Source organism: Tenrec ecaudatus, chromosome 4 (genome assembly GCF_050624435.1).
Source record: "Tenrec ecaudatus isolate mTenEca1 chromosome 4, mTenEca1.hap1, whole genome shotgun sequence".
Classification (NCBI taxonomy): domain Eukaryota; kingdom Metazoa; phylum Chordata; class Mammalia; order Afrosoricida; family Tenrecidae; genus Tenrec; species Tenrec ecaudatus.
The window spans coordinates 10,781,170-10,800,045 of record NC_134533.1 but is presented as its reverse complement, the minus strand read 5'-3'; the positions used below and the strand labels follow the sequence as shown (position 1 = coordinate 10,800,045).

The 18,876-nt window shown below is 42.9% G+C and overlaps 1 non-coding gene across 1 annotated transcript; it reads left to right on the top strand.

Moving 5' to 3' along the window:
• Window positions 1-556: 556 nt before the first annotated feature.
• On the top strand, window positions 557-720 carry LOC142447412 (U1 spliceosomal RNA). The gene has a single exon (XR_012784126.1). It is a non-coding gene; the product is annotated as a U1 spliceosomal RNA (small nuclear RNA).
• The last annotated feature ends 18,156 nt before the right edge of the window (window positions 721-18,876 follow it).

Here is an 18,876-nt window from a genome sequence, read left to right as displayed (position 1 = left end):
TGTTGGGCTGCTTAGAACAGTCAGAAGAAGTTTTCTGAATTTCAAATATTTATAGGGCAAGGGAAAGTTGAAATCTAAGTGATGTCTCTGTTTTTGTCTTGCAGGAAATAATATACAATAGCACATTGTGTACAATATTTTAACTTTCCACAAGACCGGTAGCTCAAGGAAGCACAGAACTCTGGCCACAAACTTACTGATTCACTGAGTGAAGCTTGTTGAATACCATGATTTCTGTACATTATTTTTTTCCTTTCATCTATGATCTGCAAGACAATTGCTGAAGCCTCAGTTATATTTTCCTTTCAATAAACTATCCGCAAGAAAGTGCTTTTGTATGGTCTCAGTGCCTGTATGGCAAGGAACGGAATGAATGAACACAAAAGCGCCTTCTTCCTTCCCATCTGAAGCCCATGCACAGGTGCTCTCTGGATAGAGATTTACCTCCCTCACCACCATCTCCTCTCCACACCCCACCATCTAAAGTCCTCAGACATTCTTAGTCTGGAGGTTGGTTCAGGCTCAGAATCCTTGCTTCTATTAAAATTTTGATCTCATACTTACCTGGCAGGGGAGATACCATGATCACGAAGGTGGTTTTCCCAGGGCGAGGCTTATCCATTGCACTCCGGATGTGCTGACCCCTGCGATTTCCCCAAATGTGGGAAACTCGACTGCATAATTTGTGGTAGTGGGGGACTGCGTTTGCGCTCTCCCCTAAAAAAAAAAAAAAACTTTGATCTCCACTCCACATCTTCTTGTTCCCTATGCTAGTGTCTCTCTCTCTCTCTCTCTCTCTCTCTCTCTCTCTCTCTCTCTCTCTCTCTCTCTCTCTCTCTCTCTCTCTCTCCGTCCTCCGTCCCTCCCTCCTCCTCCTCCTCCATCTCTCCCTCCTTTCCTCCTTCACTCCTCTCTTGCTCTCTCTCCTGGTATGTGATCAAAACTGTTTTCAAGGAGAATTGACACTGGTCATAATGACTCTGGGACCTGCCACTGGTTACATAAAGAACACCATGGAGTCTGTACTGTTGAATGGTTATCATCCTAAAGACCTGACCTGGCATCTTGGGATGTTGGAGGTAGTGGTCTACAAACCACTTTGTGACAGTGGGTAGGTCCAATAATCTGAGTGAATGGATTCATAAATACATGTTCACAAATTTTTTAATCATTTTATTGGGGGCTCTTACATCTCTTACAACATTCCATACATCAATTGTATCAAGCATACTGGTACATATGTTGCCATCATCATTTCTAAAACATTTTTTGCTTGAACCCTTAGTATAAGCCCCTCTTCCCCCCCCTCCATCCCCCAACCTCTCACCCTCGTGAATACTTGATAGCAATAATAATGTTATTTCATATCTTACACTGTCCATTGTCTACCTTCACTGACATGTCTGTTATTTGATCTCTTCAGGGGGTAGGAATGTTATATATTCAACCTTGTGATCGGTTTCCGCTTTCTCCCCCTTTCCCTTCCCTGACCATTCCCCTACCCTCATGATATCACTACTCCCACTACTCTTCCTGAGGGGTTTGTCTGTCCTGAATTCCCTGTGTCAAGAGCTCTTATCTGTATCAATGTATGTTTTCCAGTCTCACCAGATTTGTAAGGTAGAGCTGGGTCATGGTAGTGGTGGGGAGGAAGCATTCAGGAACCAGAGGAATGATGTATGATTCATCGGTGCTACACTACACCTTGGTTGAATCATCCCTTCCTTATAAACCTTCTGTGGGAGATATCCAATTGCCTACAGGTCTCCACTCCAAGGTCCCTCATTTGCATCGAAATAGTTGTTTGTTTGGGATCTTTCGATACCTGATGTCTGGTCCCCATGACACCGCATGATCACACAGGCTGGTGTTCTTCTGCCATGTGTGCTTATTTGCTACCCTGCTGGATGGCTACTTCTTTAACGTCAAGCCTTTAAGGCCCCAGACACTATATCTTTTGATAGCCGGACACCACGGGCTTTCTTCACCACATTTGCTTTTGCACCCATTTTGTCTTTAGCAATGGTGTCAGGAAGGTATCAAAGAGTGTCAGGTTATTAACACAAAAGTGTTCTTGTGTTAAGGGAGGCCTTGAGTCGAGGTCCAAAGTCCGACTGCTCTCTTAATACTTAACATATAAATATATGTACATTGGCCTCTAACATCTCATTATAAATTAGTATATTTACATATATGCATGCCTATTGCTATATCTTTATAAATAGATTTTGCCTCCTAGTTCTATGATCTACTTCCTTTCATCTTCCTCCTATTCCAATATCATGCTAACCCTCCATTTGTCTCTCAGTAATTCCTTTCGGATACATTGCACTTGATTAAACCCCACCAGGTATTATATGCCCACCATCAATTTTAGATCTCTTGTTGTTCCCTTATCCCTAAGTATGTTGATTCCCCACACCCTCTCCCTACCCCTCCTCTCCCATGACCCCCCCCCCCCCACCAACTGGAACCACCTGTCCTGTTGTTTTCTCCTCGGGATTTTTTGTCCCACCTATCATATAGAGATAGACATAGGGCAAAACAAACAAAAAACAAGAAGAAAAAAATAGTTCCAGGTCTCTCTGCTGACCCTTATGTAGGTTTTCCAATCAAGTCTGATGTGGTGCCAAGCCTTGTGTCCAAAGTCAGAAGTTTATTTTCAGGATTTCTCTGGGACTTGGTTACCTCACTCCCATGCTGCCCTGTTGCACTCCCTTTGTGTTTTACCCCACTGTGAATGGGGCAGATCGGGCACACTTTCTACACAGTGTCTCCAGTGCTGTCCACCATACCACTATGGGTAGGTGAGGGAATGTCCTATCTCATAGTAGGACTGCCCTACGGTCCTCTCTTTGCATTGGCTACTCTGAGCAGGGATGTCATCCCCAGGGCTTGGTGGGCCATGGGGAGGTTCTCTCTCTCTCTCTCTCTCTCTCTCTCTCTCTCTCTCTCTCTCTCTCTCTCTCTCAATCTCTGTCTCTCTATCTATCTCTCCATCTCTTAGTTTTCTCCCATGTGGTCTGGACAGACCCTCCTCTAACCCCGGGCTATATCGCCAGTGCTGTCCTCTGTATTGCCTTCTTTTGAGGAGGGGGTCGACATATCTCGGCTTGGCCTAGCCCCATCATCCTCTTTGTTAGTTTGGTGTTCCTAACCAGTGTATTGCCCTCAAGGCTTGGTTCACTGGAATAGGGTCTGGTTCCTCTCTTCCTTTCCTTTGGAGACATAAACAATACCCTCCCTGTGGGTGTACTAGTACCCTCTTCCCGATTACCCTCATATATTTTTCTTTTTCTACCCCCTCTCTTTTCCCCTCCTTTTTAGTTGGCTGTCATATGCATCCCTGAGTTGGGTCAGATCCCTGCCAAATTGCCTGGGCCTCGACCCAGGATTTATGCATTAAGTAGCTTATCCTCTATGCCCACTGTGCTTTTGAATATGTACCTCAGTGGGCTCATGTTGTACTTGCCCCTTTGTGCTTGATTAATTTCACTTAGCATAATTTCCTCCAACTCTTCCCATGAGACAATATGCTTCATATGTTCATTGCTGCGTTTTAGGGCTGCACACTACTCCATTCATCACCTGATGGAAATTTAGATCGTTTCCAGGTCTTCACAATGTGAAAGGACCACAATGAACATTGGAGCACAGGTGTCTGATTTTGGTCTGTTCCATATTTCTTCTGGTTTTTCCTGGATCATATCATAGTTCGATTTCCACTTGTTTTGTGGCACTCCACTCACCTGGGAAACCTTCTGCCTATCTTCCACACACTCCACGTGGCTAGAACATCCCCTGCCTGCCTTCTGCCCATCTTCCACACACTCCACGTGGCTAGAGCATCCCCTGCCTGCCCTCCACAGCCCTTCACCTGGCTGAGGGAACTCCCTCCTGCCATATGCAGTGCTGCACATGGCCTAAGGCATCCCTGCCAGCCCTCCCCAGTGCCCCACACAGTTACGGGAACCTCCACCTGGTCTCCATACTGCTCTTGACAACTAGGAAAATTCCTCCTGCCATCCACGGGGCTCGACACCAAAGCAGGTATAACCACCCACCTTCCATGGCACTCCCACTGCAGCAGGAACCCCCGCATGCCCTCCGAGGCACTCCAAACTCCTGTGGGCCATGTGGCCACAACTTCCTGTGAGATCATCCAGTGCAGCACCATACTCGCAGGCCTGCAAACACCTGACCAGCTTCCTCTGAGAGTGCCATCCAACTTGTCCTCCAAATAACAAACACTGATTGGCTAGGGAGAGAGTAAAACAACAGGGGGATAAAGCAGTGGCCCAAGGCCCCAGTGAAATGAGCTGCACACAGTCTGAGGAAACATTCCTACAAGTCTCCCAAAGAGAGCCCACTGCTTTTCGACTCTCTAGAAAATAGCACCAAGTTCCTCTAAAACAACATGCAGACAGCAACCAGCCGAACAACCTCAATACAAAACCAAGAGAAACAAAAGACAATGGTGGAAGAAGTCCAGAACTTAATGGTGTACACAGAAGAACATGGATCTAACACGGAAAGAAACCTTCAGAATGCTGCTTGGAGTCATACATAATATAAGGGAAGCAATACACGAAAAGGATGAAATGACAGGAGATAAAGGCTGCGCACCAAAGGGAAATGCAAAAAGTGTAGGGATGCACACCAAAGGGAAATACAAGAAATAAGGGACGAAGTAAAAAAAGCAATTAACAAGCATCACAAAAAAGTAGAAGAAGCAGAGAACCATACCAGTGACGTTGAAAACCAAGTAGACTTCAACAAATGAGAAAGACAGTCAACTAAGTTCATCAAAGAAGCTTAAGAAAACCTAAGAACAATGTCTGATGCCATGAAGAGGAACAACATTTGAATAATAGGATTACCAGAACAAGACAACCAAGAAGTCAACTGCAACAATAGTGAGGGAATTTCTGGAAGAAAACTTCCCTAGCTTCATCAATGAAAATCGGGCAACCATTCAGGAAGCAGAGAGTAGACCAGCTAGATGGAATCCCAGGAATAAGTTGCCGAAGCACATAGTAGTTAAACTATCCAAATTTTAGGAAAAGGAGAAAAATCATAAAAGCAGCAAGGGAAATAAAGGTACACACAAAAAATTATAAAACATTTTATTGGGAGCTCTTGCAGATATTATAATCCATGATTCCATTAGATCAGGTGTGGTTGTACAACTGTTGTCACCATCCATTGACAATCCATTTCTTTCTTCTTGAACTTTGTGATATCAGCTCTCCTTAATCCCCTTCCTCCCCCACCTTTTCACTCTTAATAAATTATGGTATTATTATCGGTTACTGTGGTGGTGGTTTTGCCATAATTTACACTATCTAATAAATCCATTCACTAAACATTTTTATGTTCATTCCCCTTCAGTGGGGTTATACGTTCATGGTTGTTATGAGTTCACCCTTACCCAACACCCGTACCCCTTCCTGTAACCTCAAGAAATCATTACTCCCATTTCTGTTTCTGATGAGTTTATTTATCTTGGATTTCGTGCATCGAAAGATCTTATTTAATGAGTGCCAATGTACATACGCAGGCCTATAAAGATTAATGAGGTAAAACTAAGGCCATAATAGTGGCCTTAGTTTAACATTTAAAATATTTTTAATATTTAAATATTTAATTTTTTATGATCAGTAGGGTTTTTTCCCTTTTTAAAAAATTCATTCTTTTGGGGGCTCTTACATCTCTAATCACAATCCATTCATATAGCTACTGTGTCAAGCACATTTTTACATCTGTTGCCCTCATCATTCTCAAAATACTTGTTTCTACTTGAGTCCTAGATGTCAGTTCCTCATTTTTTCCCTCCCTGCCCCCTCCCTCATGAATCCTTGATAATTTATAGATTGTTATTATTTTTCATGTCTTATACTCCCCAACGTCTCACTTCACCCACTTTTCTGTTATATGTCCCCCAGGGAGAAGGTTATTTGTAGATCCTTGTAATCGGTTTCTCCTTTCTACAACACTTTCCCTCCACCCTCCCAGTATCGCCACTTTCACCACTGGTCCCAAAGTGTTCATCTGTCCTGTATTCCATGTATTTCTAGTTTCTATCTGTACCAGTGTACATACTCTGATGTGGCCAGATTTGTCAGGTAGAACTGGGATCATGATAGTGGGGTGGGTGGTGGGGAAGCATTTAAGAACTAGAGGAAACTCCCCCGAGAAGAATTTGTTTCAAAGGACGACATTGATTCTGCAGCTCTGGGAGATGGACATATCTGATCAGAGCACATGGGGGCAGATGAAGGGGGAGGAGGAGAGAGTGGAACACAGCCTGGCCCACCAGGCCATGAGGATGATGTTCCTGAGTAGAGCAGCCAGTCCACAGAGAGAACAACATGGCTGGCCCCACTATGAGACACGATGCCCCTCAGTGACTAAGGGCGATACAGGGACAGCACCGGAGACACAGTGTGGGAATTGCACCTGACCTGATCCCACCACACCGAGGCAAAGCACTGGGGGAGTGCAGCGGAACAGCAAGGGAATGGAGTGGCAAGGTCCCCAGGGAATCCTGAAAGTGGACTTTGGGGCCAGGGCGTGGTGACCCAACAGACAGGACTGGAAAACACTCCTAAGAGTCAATAAACGATCCTTGAACTAACTACAAGCTTTTCTTTCATGAAGTGTTTTGTTTTGTTCTCTGTCAGTGGTTTGTTTTTGTTGTTTTGTTGTCTGGTTGTATACTGTTGCTTTGTTTTCCTCTATTGTTTTGGTGCATGTTAGTGCCTCCACGGGTCTGTCTGAATAGGACAGGCTGGATGAACTCTCTGGAGGAAAAACAATGGGACCGAGAGTTCCGGGGGGACTTGGGGTTGGGGGAGGTAGGGAGGTAAGGAAGTGGTGTTAACAAACACAGGGACAAGGGTACAACATGGGACCCAAAATGGTAGTGAGGGGGGAGTGGCAGGCCTTGTGTGGAATGAGCAAGGGTAAGGTTGCGTAGAGAAGAGGGATAGCTGTAGCCCAGGTGGGGACGGAGCATGGTAGTAGGGCATGAGGAAAGTCAAGGGAGATGAAGGAAAGAGGTAGGAGTCAAGGGGCATTTATGGAGGTCTAGACAAAGACATGTACATGCAAATATATACATAAGGATGGGGAAATAGATCTATGTGTCTATATTTATAGGTTTAGTATTAAGGTGGCGGAAGGACCTTGGGCCTCTACTCAAGCACTCCCTCAATGCATGAATACTTTCTTTTATTAAATTGGCACTCTACGATGTTCGCCCTCCCAACACAACTGCTGAAGCCAAAGCGGGTGAACAAGTAAATGTGGTAAAGAAAGCTGATGGTGCCCGGCTATCAAAAGAGATAGTGTCTGGGGTTTTAAAGGCTTAAAGATAAACAAGCAGCCATCTAGCTCAGAAGCAACAAAACCCACATGGAAGAACACACCAGCCTGTGTGATCGGGTGGTCCCGAAGGGATCAGTTATCAGACATCAAAGAACAAAAAAATCATATCATTGGCTGCACACCTCCATGATACGATCGCCAAAGACAAACAGGTGCATAAGCAAATGTGGCAAAGAAACCTGATGGTGCCCGGCTATCGAATGAGATAGTGTCTGGGGTCTTAAAGGCTTGAAGGTGAACAAAAGGCCATCTAGCTCAGAAGCAACAAAGCCCACATGGAAGAAGCACACCAACCTGTGCGATCACGAGGTGCCAAAGGGACCAGGTATAAGGCATCATGCAAAAAAAAAAAAGAATATGTGTATATATGTGTGTGTGTGTATGTATATATATGTGTATGTATGTATGTGTATATATATGTATATATATGCCATAGTGAATGAAGGGGGAAGTGCAGAGTGGAGACTCAAGGCCCATTTGTCGGCCACTTGAGATCCCCTCAGAGAGGGGTTTAGGAGAGGAGATGGGTCAATCAGGGTGCGAGGTAGTACCGATGAAGAACACAGCTTTCCCCCAGATCCTGGATGCTTCCTCCCCCCAACTACCATGATCCGAATTCTACCTTGCAGGACTGGATAGGGCAGAGGTTGTACACTGGTGCATATGGGAGCTGGAGGCACAGGAAATCCATGGTGGACAATACCTTCAGGACCAGGGGTGTGAGGGGCGATGTTGGGAGAGTGGAGGGTGAGTGGGCTGGAAAAGGGGAACTGATTACAAGGATCCACATGTGACCTCCTCCCTGGGAGATGGACGGCAGAGAAGGGGGGGAAGGGAGACTCCGGATAGGGCAAGATATGACAAAATAACAATCTATAAATTATCAAGGGATCGTGAGGGAGGGGGGAGCGGGGAGGGAGGGGGAAAAAGAGGACCTGATTCAAAGGGCTTAAGTGGAGAACAAATGCTTAGAAAATGATTAGGGCAAAGAATGTACGGATGTGCTTTATACAATTGATGTATGTATACGTATGGATTGTGATAAGAGTTGTATGAGCCCCTAATAAAAAAAAAATTTTTTTAACTAGAGGAAAGTTGTATGCTTCACTGCTGCTACACTGCACCCTGACTGGCTCATCTCCTCCCTGAGACCTTTCTGTCAGAGGATTTCCAGTTGGCTACAGATGGGCTTTGGGTCCCCACTCTTCACTCACCCTCATTCACAATGATATAATGTTTTGTTCTTTGATGCCTGATACCTGATCCCTCCAACACCTCGTGGTCACACAGGCTGGTGTGCTTCTTCCATGTGGGTTTTGTTGCTTCTCAGCTAGAGATCTTGTGTATCTTCAAGCCTTTAAGACACCAGATGCTATTATCTTTTGTTGGCCAGGTACCATCAGCTTTCTTCACCACATTTGCTTATGCACCCATTTGTCTTCAGCGATCGTGTCAGAAAGGTCAACATCATGAAGGCCGGTTTATTAGAATAAAGTGTTCTTGTGTTTAGGGAGGACTTGAGTGGAGGCCCAAAGTCCATCTGCTACCTTAATACTAAACCTATAAATATATGCACAATGATCTATTTCCCCTTCATCATATATAAATATATTTACATATGTAAATGGCTGTATTTAGACCTCTATAAATACCCTTTGTCTCCTTGTCCTTTCTTCTATTTCCTTTTACTTTGGGAGGAGGACATTTTAAAGAACTAGAGGATAGTTATGTGTTTCATCATAACTGTACTGTACCCTGGATGTATCGTCCCTTCCATGTGGCCCTTCTGTGATGGTTTGTCCAATTATCATACAGGTGGGCCAGGCATCTCCACTTTGCCTATGCTCCTTCACGTCAATTTGATGATTTGTTTTTAACGTCTGATACCTATTCCAGTTGACACCTCATGATAATACAGGCTGGCGTGCTTCTTCCATGTGGGCTTTGTTTCTTCCCTGCTATTTGGCTGCTTGTTTACCTTCAAGCCTTTAAGATGCCACGAGCTATATCTTTTAATAGACGGGCACCATCAGTTACTTCACCATTTTTGCTTATGCACCAATTTTCTCTTCAGCAATTATGTCAGGAAAGTGAGTATCATACATTGCATTTTATTAAAACAAACCGTTCATGTACTGAGGTAGGATTTAAGTAGAGGTCCAAAGCCCATCTGCTTCCTAGTTGTATAAATACATATATACACACACAGATACATACATATACACCTATCTTTATATATTTATATTTTACATGTATACATATATATATATAACTTTTGCTTCCTTGTCATTTCCTCTATTTCTTTCTCCCTTCCCCACTATGATGTTCACCCTTCTTTTGACTGTCAGTAATTCTTCTTGTGCACATCTCAAGTGATCAAACATCACCAGAGACCCTATAACCTACACCTACTCACGATGGATTTTATATCCCTTGTTATTCCCCTGTGTATTGGCTCACTGGTCCCCTCCCCCTCATAGTCTCTCCCATGCTGCCGCCCTGGAACCGTCTTTCCTGTTACTGTCTCCTTGAGATTGTCCTGTCTATCTTATATAGACTGCTGCCCTTTTTAATATCTCCCAACCAGTTCTGATGGAGTGCCAAACACTGCTCCCTGAATCAGAAATCTACTTCCAGGATTCCTCATGGACTTCGTGGCTTTGCTCCCATTACTGATCTGGTGTGCCCCCCACTTGGTTTGCCCCCATTCAGGAAGGTCGACAGGTTACACTCCCCACACTGTATCTTCTGTGCTGATCACTATGGCGCTGTGGTCTAGGGAGGAGATGCCATGTCTCACACTGGGGCTGGGCGATGCAATCCTTTCTGTGAACTAGCTTCTCTGGGCAAGCGCATCTTCCTCAGGGCTTGGTGCACATGAATGAGGTCTACTCGCTCTCTCTCTCTTTCCCTCTTAGCTTGTTCCCAGGTGAACAGGACAGACAAGCCACTCTCCCCACACTGTATTTTCAGCATTGGCCTCTGTTTCACTGTCTTCTAGGGGCACATCACAACTCGAGCTGGGACAGGGCTTGTGGTACTCTCTGTGAATGAGCTGCTCCTCTTTGCAGTTATGTCATCTCAAGGACAGGTGCACCGGAATGGGGTCTGCTGGCTTTCCCTTTCCTGTGGAGACATAAGCAATACCCTACTTTTATGTGGATTAGTGCCCTGCTCCCCCATTGCCCGCTTGTTTCTTCCCTCCTCTAGTTGTGGGCCTGAAAGGCATGAGGGAGGAGGCACCGGTGACTTTCTTCCCCAGTGCTGTCTGCAGCTTTTTACTTTCTTTCTTTTCTTCTTCTTTTTTTAATGCCAAATGCATCCTTGCATTTGATCTGATCCCTATCAGAGTACCTGATCTTTAGACCATAACTATGTGACATGCTCACTTCCCTCTAGACCCGTGGTACTATTTAAACGTACCTCAGAAGACTCATGGTTTACTTGTCCTTTTGTGCTTGACGGACTTCACTCAGCAAAATTTCCTCCAACTCCTTCCATAAGACTAGGTGCTTCATCTTTCCTCACTGTTTTAGGGATATGTGAGTACTCCATTGTGTGTATATGCCAGAGTTTTTCAATCCATTCATCTATTGATGGAAATGTAGGCTGTTCCAATTCTTTGCCATTATGAACTGTGGCACCATGAACATTGGAACACAAAGGTTTGGATGGTCTGTTTCTTACCTCCTCTCAGTATGTGTCCTGTAGGGAGATTGCTGGGTCTTAAGGTAACTTGCTTGCCATTTGTATTATGTATCCCCAGATTGCTTTCCACAGTGGCTGTATGTATCTACAAAACCACCAGCAGTGGATGGGCGTTCTGACTCCCCACATCCTCTCCAGCATTTGTTGCTTTTGATATATTGAATTGGGTTTACCCGGTGGTATCTCGTGGTTGTTTTAATTTACATTTCCTGGGATAGCTAATGATCAGGAACATTTTCGCACATGTTTATTGATCATTCGGGTTTCATCACTTGTGAATCTTCTGTTCTGTTCTTTTGTCCACCTCATTAGTGAGCAATTCATTTCTTATTATAGGCTTGCAGAGTTTTCTAGATTTTAGTAATAAGCCCTTTGTCTGATATGTCATTGCTAAATATCTTTCCCAGTCTGTGGGCTCTCGGATTACTCTCTTGGTAAATAAAATATTTCACTTAACACAGGTTTGTTATCTTTAGTATGTCCCACTTGTCTATTTTTAACTTCCTCTGTGTGTATATCATTCTCTATTTCTGGTAACCTGTTTTCCCTGTGCCAAGGGTCTTAGGTTTATGCCAATTTTCTCCCTGATGATCCTAATGATTTGAGGTTTTACCTCGATGTCTGTAATACACCAATTTATTCTTGTAGATGGAGTTAGGTAAGGGTCTTGCTTCATTTTTCTGCAGTTAGACATCCAGTTCTTCCAGCACCATTTGTTAAGAAGGATGTTCACTTCACATGTGATGCTTTAGGGACCCTTATCAAAGATCAATTGCCTTTAGATTACTGATTTTATTTCTCACTGTTCTGTTCCTTTCCATTGGTCCAAGTGTCTGTCATTATACCAGTGGCATGCTGTTTTGACAGCTGTGGCTGTGTAGTATATTTTAAAGTCAGGTAATGCAAACCCTCCAAATTTATCCTTCTTATTGAGGAGTTCTTTCAATGCTTCCCTAAATATTTATGCTTAGCTCTATGAAGGGTACTACCTTCTTGATCTCCGTTTCTATGATCTTGTCCAATGTATAAGGCAATCCAATTGACTTCTGTTTGCTGATCTTGTATCCTGCCACTCCACTAAATTCCTCTATTGCTTCTAGGACTTCCAGAGTGGAGCTTTGGGGGTTTTCAATAGATATAATACGTCATCTGCAAATAATAATTTCACTTCTTCTTTCCCCAGATGGATACCTCTGATGCCCTTCCATTACCTTATGTCATTAGCCAGTACCTTCAGATCGATGTTGAATAAAAGCAGGGACAAAGGGCATCCTTGTCTGATCCATTTTTCAGTGGGAATTTCTTCACCTTTTCTCCATCGACGATGTTGGCTGTGGTTTTTCTTATAAAACATGTATTATATTTGAAGTCATTTTCATCCAAGCCTATCTTGTTCAGTATCTTAATTAGGAATGAATGTTGAATGTTGTCAAATGCATTTTCTGCATCTATTGATATTATCATGTGGTTGTTGTCCTTTTTCTTTTCAATGTGATGGATAATGTTAACGGACATTTGGATGTTAAACCATCCCTGCATCCCTGGGATGAATCCCACTTGGTCATAGTGAATTATTCTTTTTATAAATTTCTGCATTCTATTAGCCAAAATTCTGTTAAGGATTTTTGTGTCAACCTTCATGAAAAATATCAGTCTGTAGTTCTCTATTCTTGTGGGATCCTTGCCCACTTTGGGTATGAGTGTTATACGAACTCCATAGAATGAGTTTTGGAGTTTGCCAACCTTTGCTATGCTCTGGAAGAGATTGTGTAGGATTTGTGTCACCTTTTCTCCGAATGCTTGGTAGAATACTCCAGTGAAGCCGTCTGGGATGGGAGTTGTTTTAGTTGGTAGGTCCTTCATAGCCTTATCTATTTCTTCTTTTGCTATGGGTCTGTTCAGGTTCTTGAGATCTGTGGGGGATAATCTGGGGATCGAATTTTTGCAATTATTTGTCCATGTCTTCAAAGTTGCTGTGTTCATTGGAGTATAGACCTTCATAGTGCTATGTAAGGTAATTTTAATTTCATTGAGGGTCTGATGTAATTTCCCCTGTGTCATCCCTCATCCTGGCTACTGATGTCTGCTCCTTCCTTTCTTTAGTTAGGTTGCTAACAGTCTGTTGGTTCTGTTTATCCTTTTTTTAAAAAAACAGCCTTTGTTACTGCGTAGCTTTTTTGCAACATTTTCTCATGTCTCGTTTATCTCGGCCCTGTTTTCTATTAATTCTTTTATTTTGCTATTACAGAGATTTTTATGTTGACTCTTTTCCAATTGTTGGAGGTTTGGTGATACATTTCAATCATCAGTCTCCCTTCCTTTTTCATGTGTGAATTTATGGCTATCAAACATCCTCTGATAATTGCTTTTGATATAGCCCATGGGATTCAGTATATTGTACTCTCATTCTTATTAGTTACTAAAAAATTCCTAATTTCTACTTCAATTTGGGCCAATACCCATTCATTTTAAAGAAGAAAGTTCATCATCCTCCAAGCATTTGACCTTGTTTTTTAATCTTCCTTTTATTGACTTCCAAATTTATGGTGTGATGGAAGGAAAAGGAAGTCTTAATGACCTCTATATGTTTAGATTTACTAAGGCTCAAATTGTGTGCCAGCTTGTGATCTATTTTCAAATATGTGCCATGTGCACTTAAAAAGAATGCGATTTTTTTTTTTCATTTGGGTGGAGCGCTCTATGTCTGTCTGCCAGGTCAATCTGCCTAATTGTAGACTTTAATTCTGTATCCTCCTTGTTGAGCTTCTTTCCCATTGATCTATCTTTCTTGGAGAGAGGTGTATTGAAGTGACCTAGTATGATCGTTGAACCTATGATCTCTTTTTTTCATCTTTTGAAGAATTTGATTGACTAATTTTGTGGGTCTTTCATTGGGCATATATTTATTATGCTTGTTGGTTCTTGATCTGCTGCTCCTTTGAGCATTACATAGTGCCCATCCTTATCTCTTGTTATGACTTGCACCTTGAGGTCAATTTTGTCAGAGATTAGGATCACAATTCCTTGTTTTTGTAGTTTGCAATGTGCTTGGTATACTTTTCGCCAGCCTTTGACTCTCAATCTATTTTTGTCTGCAAACTTAAGATGTGTTTCTTGCAAACAGACTGATGGAGCATGTTTTCTAATCCAGTCTGCTAGCCTTTGTCTTTAATAAGCGGGTTTACCCACAGACATTTGGGGTTATTATATCCATCTGTGGATTCTTTGTTGTCCTCTTGTACATTTTGTGTTAGGTATCATCCCACCTGCCTGCTTATCAATGTGTTGCATACATGTGAGGGCAGGGATTCATCCTTGCCTTCGTTTCACCGTTGGGCTACTGTTTTCTTGGGGGTTGTTTTCAATGTATTGACTTCTAGATGGAGTTGTGCTGTGTTGTGGTCTCCTGTGTGTGCTCAATAATTGTTGGTCTTATGCCCACAGTGAGTTGGCAAGAATTTTTTTTTTGTAGTGCTGGGTTTCTTTGGATGTATTCTATGAATTTTTCCTTGTTTGGGAAGCCTCTTACCTCTCCATCTATTTGGATGGATAGTTGGGTGGGATAGATTCTTGGGTTAGTGTTATTCTCTTTCAACTTTTGGGAAATGTTACTCCATCCTCTCATCTTCTTCATAGTATCTGCTATTAAATCTAAGCATATTCTTAATGGAGCACCCTTGTAGGTGACTGCCTCTTTTACCCTGGCTGCTCTTATAATTATCTCTTTTTCCTCATAGTTGGGTAATTTGACTGCTATATGCCTTGGTGAATTCTCCCCGGGATTCAGTCGAATTGGGGTACTCTGATTCCTGCATGGTAGTCTGATTCTCATTTGTTGTGCTACAGAAGCTTTCTTCCTGAACTTCCCTCACTATTTTTGCTGTTGATTTCTTTGTTGTGTCTTGTTCTGGTATCCCAATTATTCTAATGTTGTTCCTCTTCATACCATCGCTCATTGTCCTAATTTTCCTCAGCTTCTTTGATTGTCTTGTTTTACTGACTTTCCTTATGTGTTGATGTCTGTCTGCCTGCCTGGTTATCTTCTGGATCACTGATATGGTTCTCTGCATCTTCTAGTCTGTTGGTAAGGTCTCATATTTTGTCTTTGATTCTGTTACCTCGTCCCTTAGCCCTTGTATTTCCCTTGGGTATGTGGACTCTATATTTACTATAATTTCATCCATTTTCTGAATTGATTCCTTCAAATCCTGTATGACTCTAAGCAACACACTGATGATTTCTTTCTGTGGTCTACTTCTTCTATTGAATGCTGTCAGGTTGAGAACTTCCTCCAACGTTGCATTTTGTTTCTCTTGCTGAAGTGGTTTATTCAGTTTGCTTTCTATTTGTTTTGGAGGAGCTTGGTGCCATTTTCCTGGGTGTCAGGGAGCTGTGTTTTCTGTCTTGGAGGCTAGTAAAAGTGGATCTAAGGCAGTGGTTCTCAACCTTCCTAATGCCACAACCCTTAAATACAGTTCCTCATGTTGTGGTGAGCCCCCAACCATAAAATTATTTTCATTGCTACATCATAACTGTAATTTTGCTACTGTTATGAATCGGGTGACCCCTGTGAAAGCATCGTTCAGCCCCCAAAGAGCCACAACCTACAGGTTGAGAACCACTGATCTAAGAATTACCTGTAGCCAACTGCACTGGGGGATCATACTACTTCTCTCTCACTAGGATTTTTCTCACTCCTAGAGAGCCAGGAGTATCTACTTGGAGGACAACTCAGGTGACCCTCTCAAGCAGCATGGCTGGGTGGTCACAGGCAGCGAGAATGGTGTTAGGCCAGCTGATCACACAGGCAGTGCACAGCACGGGCCAGTCACGCTGGTGTGGGTGCCAGGTAGTGGCAGGAAAACACTGCTGCTCTGGTGGACTGGGGGCTGCCAAGCAGCATCAGGGAAAATCCTCCCTGCTGCAGGGTGGGGGCTACTGAGCAGAACTGGGGAAATGCCTCCTCTTCCGTGGGGTGCAGGTTGCTGTGTGGTTGCAGGAAAAGCCACCGCTGCTGTGGATGGTGGTTGCTGAGGTAGCCCAGGCACCAGACCATAGGTGGCTTCAGTTCCACAATGCACATGGAGTGGGGCAGGGGAAGAGCATTTCATTGCCTTGGGGTAGGTTGGCCCACAAGCCAGAACAGAGTCATTGGGTGCTGCGAGACCTGATTGCAGCCTACCGGACCCTAACCCAACAGTTTCTATGGAGCTATCCCCGTGGTTACTCCTACCTCAGTGCCATCTTGCCAGAAGTCCCCTACCTTAACAAAAAAAATAATCATTTTAGTGGGGCTCATACTCCCTACCTTAACAAATTTTGAAATGACAAAGTTATGTGGTATATGCCTTCATCATAATGAGATTAAATCAATACCAGTAGCAGATGATATCAGTAAAATATCTAGCCACTTGGTAATTAAGCAACAGCTGCCTAAATAATCCCCTGGTCCTTAAATACTTTTTTATAAATCATTTTGAAGTGCTTGACTCTATCTTGTAGCCACAATTCCTATAAGGCAAAGAGAAAAATTATTTTACTCAACACTAATGCACCGAGTATTTCCCAACACAATCAAGGAATAAGGAATGCAAACTGAATATGTAAATTACCATAAATTTGGAGTCAGTGTATAACAGTGATGGAAGAAAGCAAAAAGAGCAGAGATTCAGTATATTGAGTTGAAAACAGACTCAATCCATTAACAACAACAACCTAACTAGTGTTGTGTCCAAGGGCTATGAACAGAAAAGGAGAAACTCTATGGAAATGTCCTGCTTCATTTCCCTTTTCAACACAGTTCTTTGGGACACACAGTAATGTGCACAGGTGAAGACAAGACATTAAAGTATTTCTACTCAGATATAAAGCATTCTGGCCACCCAACTACACAGTTGATTTGAATTTAAGGCAAATATTCCATCTGATGAAACTAGAAGTGGCATCTGAAATAATCAAATCTCACAAAATAAAGGAATTGGGTGGCAATAGCCCAGGGATGGTATGCATTTTCTCTGGTATATCTGTCTGATAATGATGGAAACATAAGTGAGATGTTGTTGTGGCTGTTGCTACCACTACTGTTGTTAGATGTCATTGAGTCCGTTCTGACCCATCGCGACCCTACGCACAACAGAATGAAACACTGCCCTTTTCTGTGCCATTCTCACAATGGTTCTTATACTTGAGCCCATTGTTGTAGGGTCTTCCTTTTTGGATTTTTCTGCCCCTCTACTTTACCAAGCATGATGTCCTTCTTCAGGGCCTGAGCGCTCCTGACGACATGTCCAAATTGTATGAGTCTCGCTATCATTGCCTCTAAGAAGCATGCTGGCAATACTTCTTCCAATACTTTTGACAGTCCGTGTACTTTCCATATTCTGTGCCCTAACCACAATATAAATTCACCAATTCTTCTACAGTCTTCCTTATTCAATGTCCAACTTTCACATGCATGTGAGGCCATCAAAAATACCATGACTTGAGTCAGATGCCCTTTAGACTTCCAAGTAACCTCCTTGCCTTTTACTTTGTAAAAGGGTCTCATCTTATGCAGCACAGTGGCCAATGAAACTCTTCATTTGATCTCTTGACTGCTGTTTCCCTGCACATTGATTATGTATCCAGACAAGTTTAAATGAAATAGTGTGTCTTTGTATAAGACTCAAATATGTTTCCAAAGAGTTTGTAGCATAGACACTAAGGAAACCCTGCAACCCACGGCGAAAAGATTGAGAAGTCATTTAAGAAATCTTGTTTCTTGTCCTCCTTATATAGAGCTAGACCACACTGCAAGGAAGTGAGGTCACATGACTAAATATAAGAGGTAGCAATGTGGGCAGACCTGATGAATGCCACTTGGCCCATGAAAAATCGTTCATCGTCCCTCATCAGATACTTAAATGTTGAGACCCTATAAAGCATTTCAAGGCCCTAAAACATGGTAGAGGCATTCAACGGAAGAAAGCTAAGTCTCTGACTAACTGGATGGAACTAGGGAATATCAAGACTAGGATGCTCATAGTCGTGTGTCCCAGGGAACTATCACAGTCACAGCTGTTAGAACACCCCCCCCCCCGCATCCCTTAGAGAAGATCATGTCACTGATATTGTTTAGAACCGCTGGCATAGAGTGATAACATAAATCCAATTTACTTTTAGTCCAATGTAACCCCTAATTGCCTGCACTCCTCTGACTCAACTGCCCCACTCTGGAACTTCACTACCTGGAGTGGGCATTTCCCCTTCCTTAATCAACAGGAGTTGGTCAGTGGTCTAATTAATATAAGTAACCTGGTTTGGGTTTGTTTGTTTTTGTTTGTTTTTCAGATCCCTGAGATATTGCAGATATATAGCAGAAAGGTGAAGATCTATATTTGTTTCGGAGGCAAAGGAAGAAGGCAGAGATTCAGAAATGACATTGACCAAATCAAAATGAACGTCCACTTGGTTCTATCTCTGAGGATAAATCACACGCATTTCAAATACAGTTAGGCAATGGAGTGTGCGACTGTTCTCTCTGAGCTTCTTTTTGACTCTCTCTTCGATTTCTCCAACTTCTCTGATGTGTCCATAAGAATTCAACTGGAGAAAAAGAACCAGTAAGAAGTGTATATTCGGCTCTCTCCCTCCACGTGGACCATCGAGTGGAGCTGAGGTGAACATGCTACCATGAAAAAAAAAAAAGAAGTGTATATTAAGAGACCTCCTGGGGTGCATTGGGTTGTACCATTGTAGTGTTGACTCAGCAAGTATGAAATGCTGAGGGTTAGACCAGGA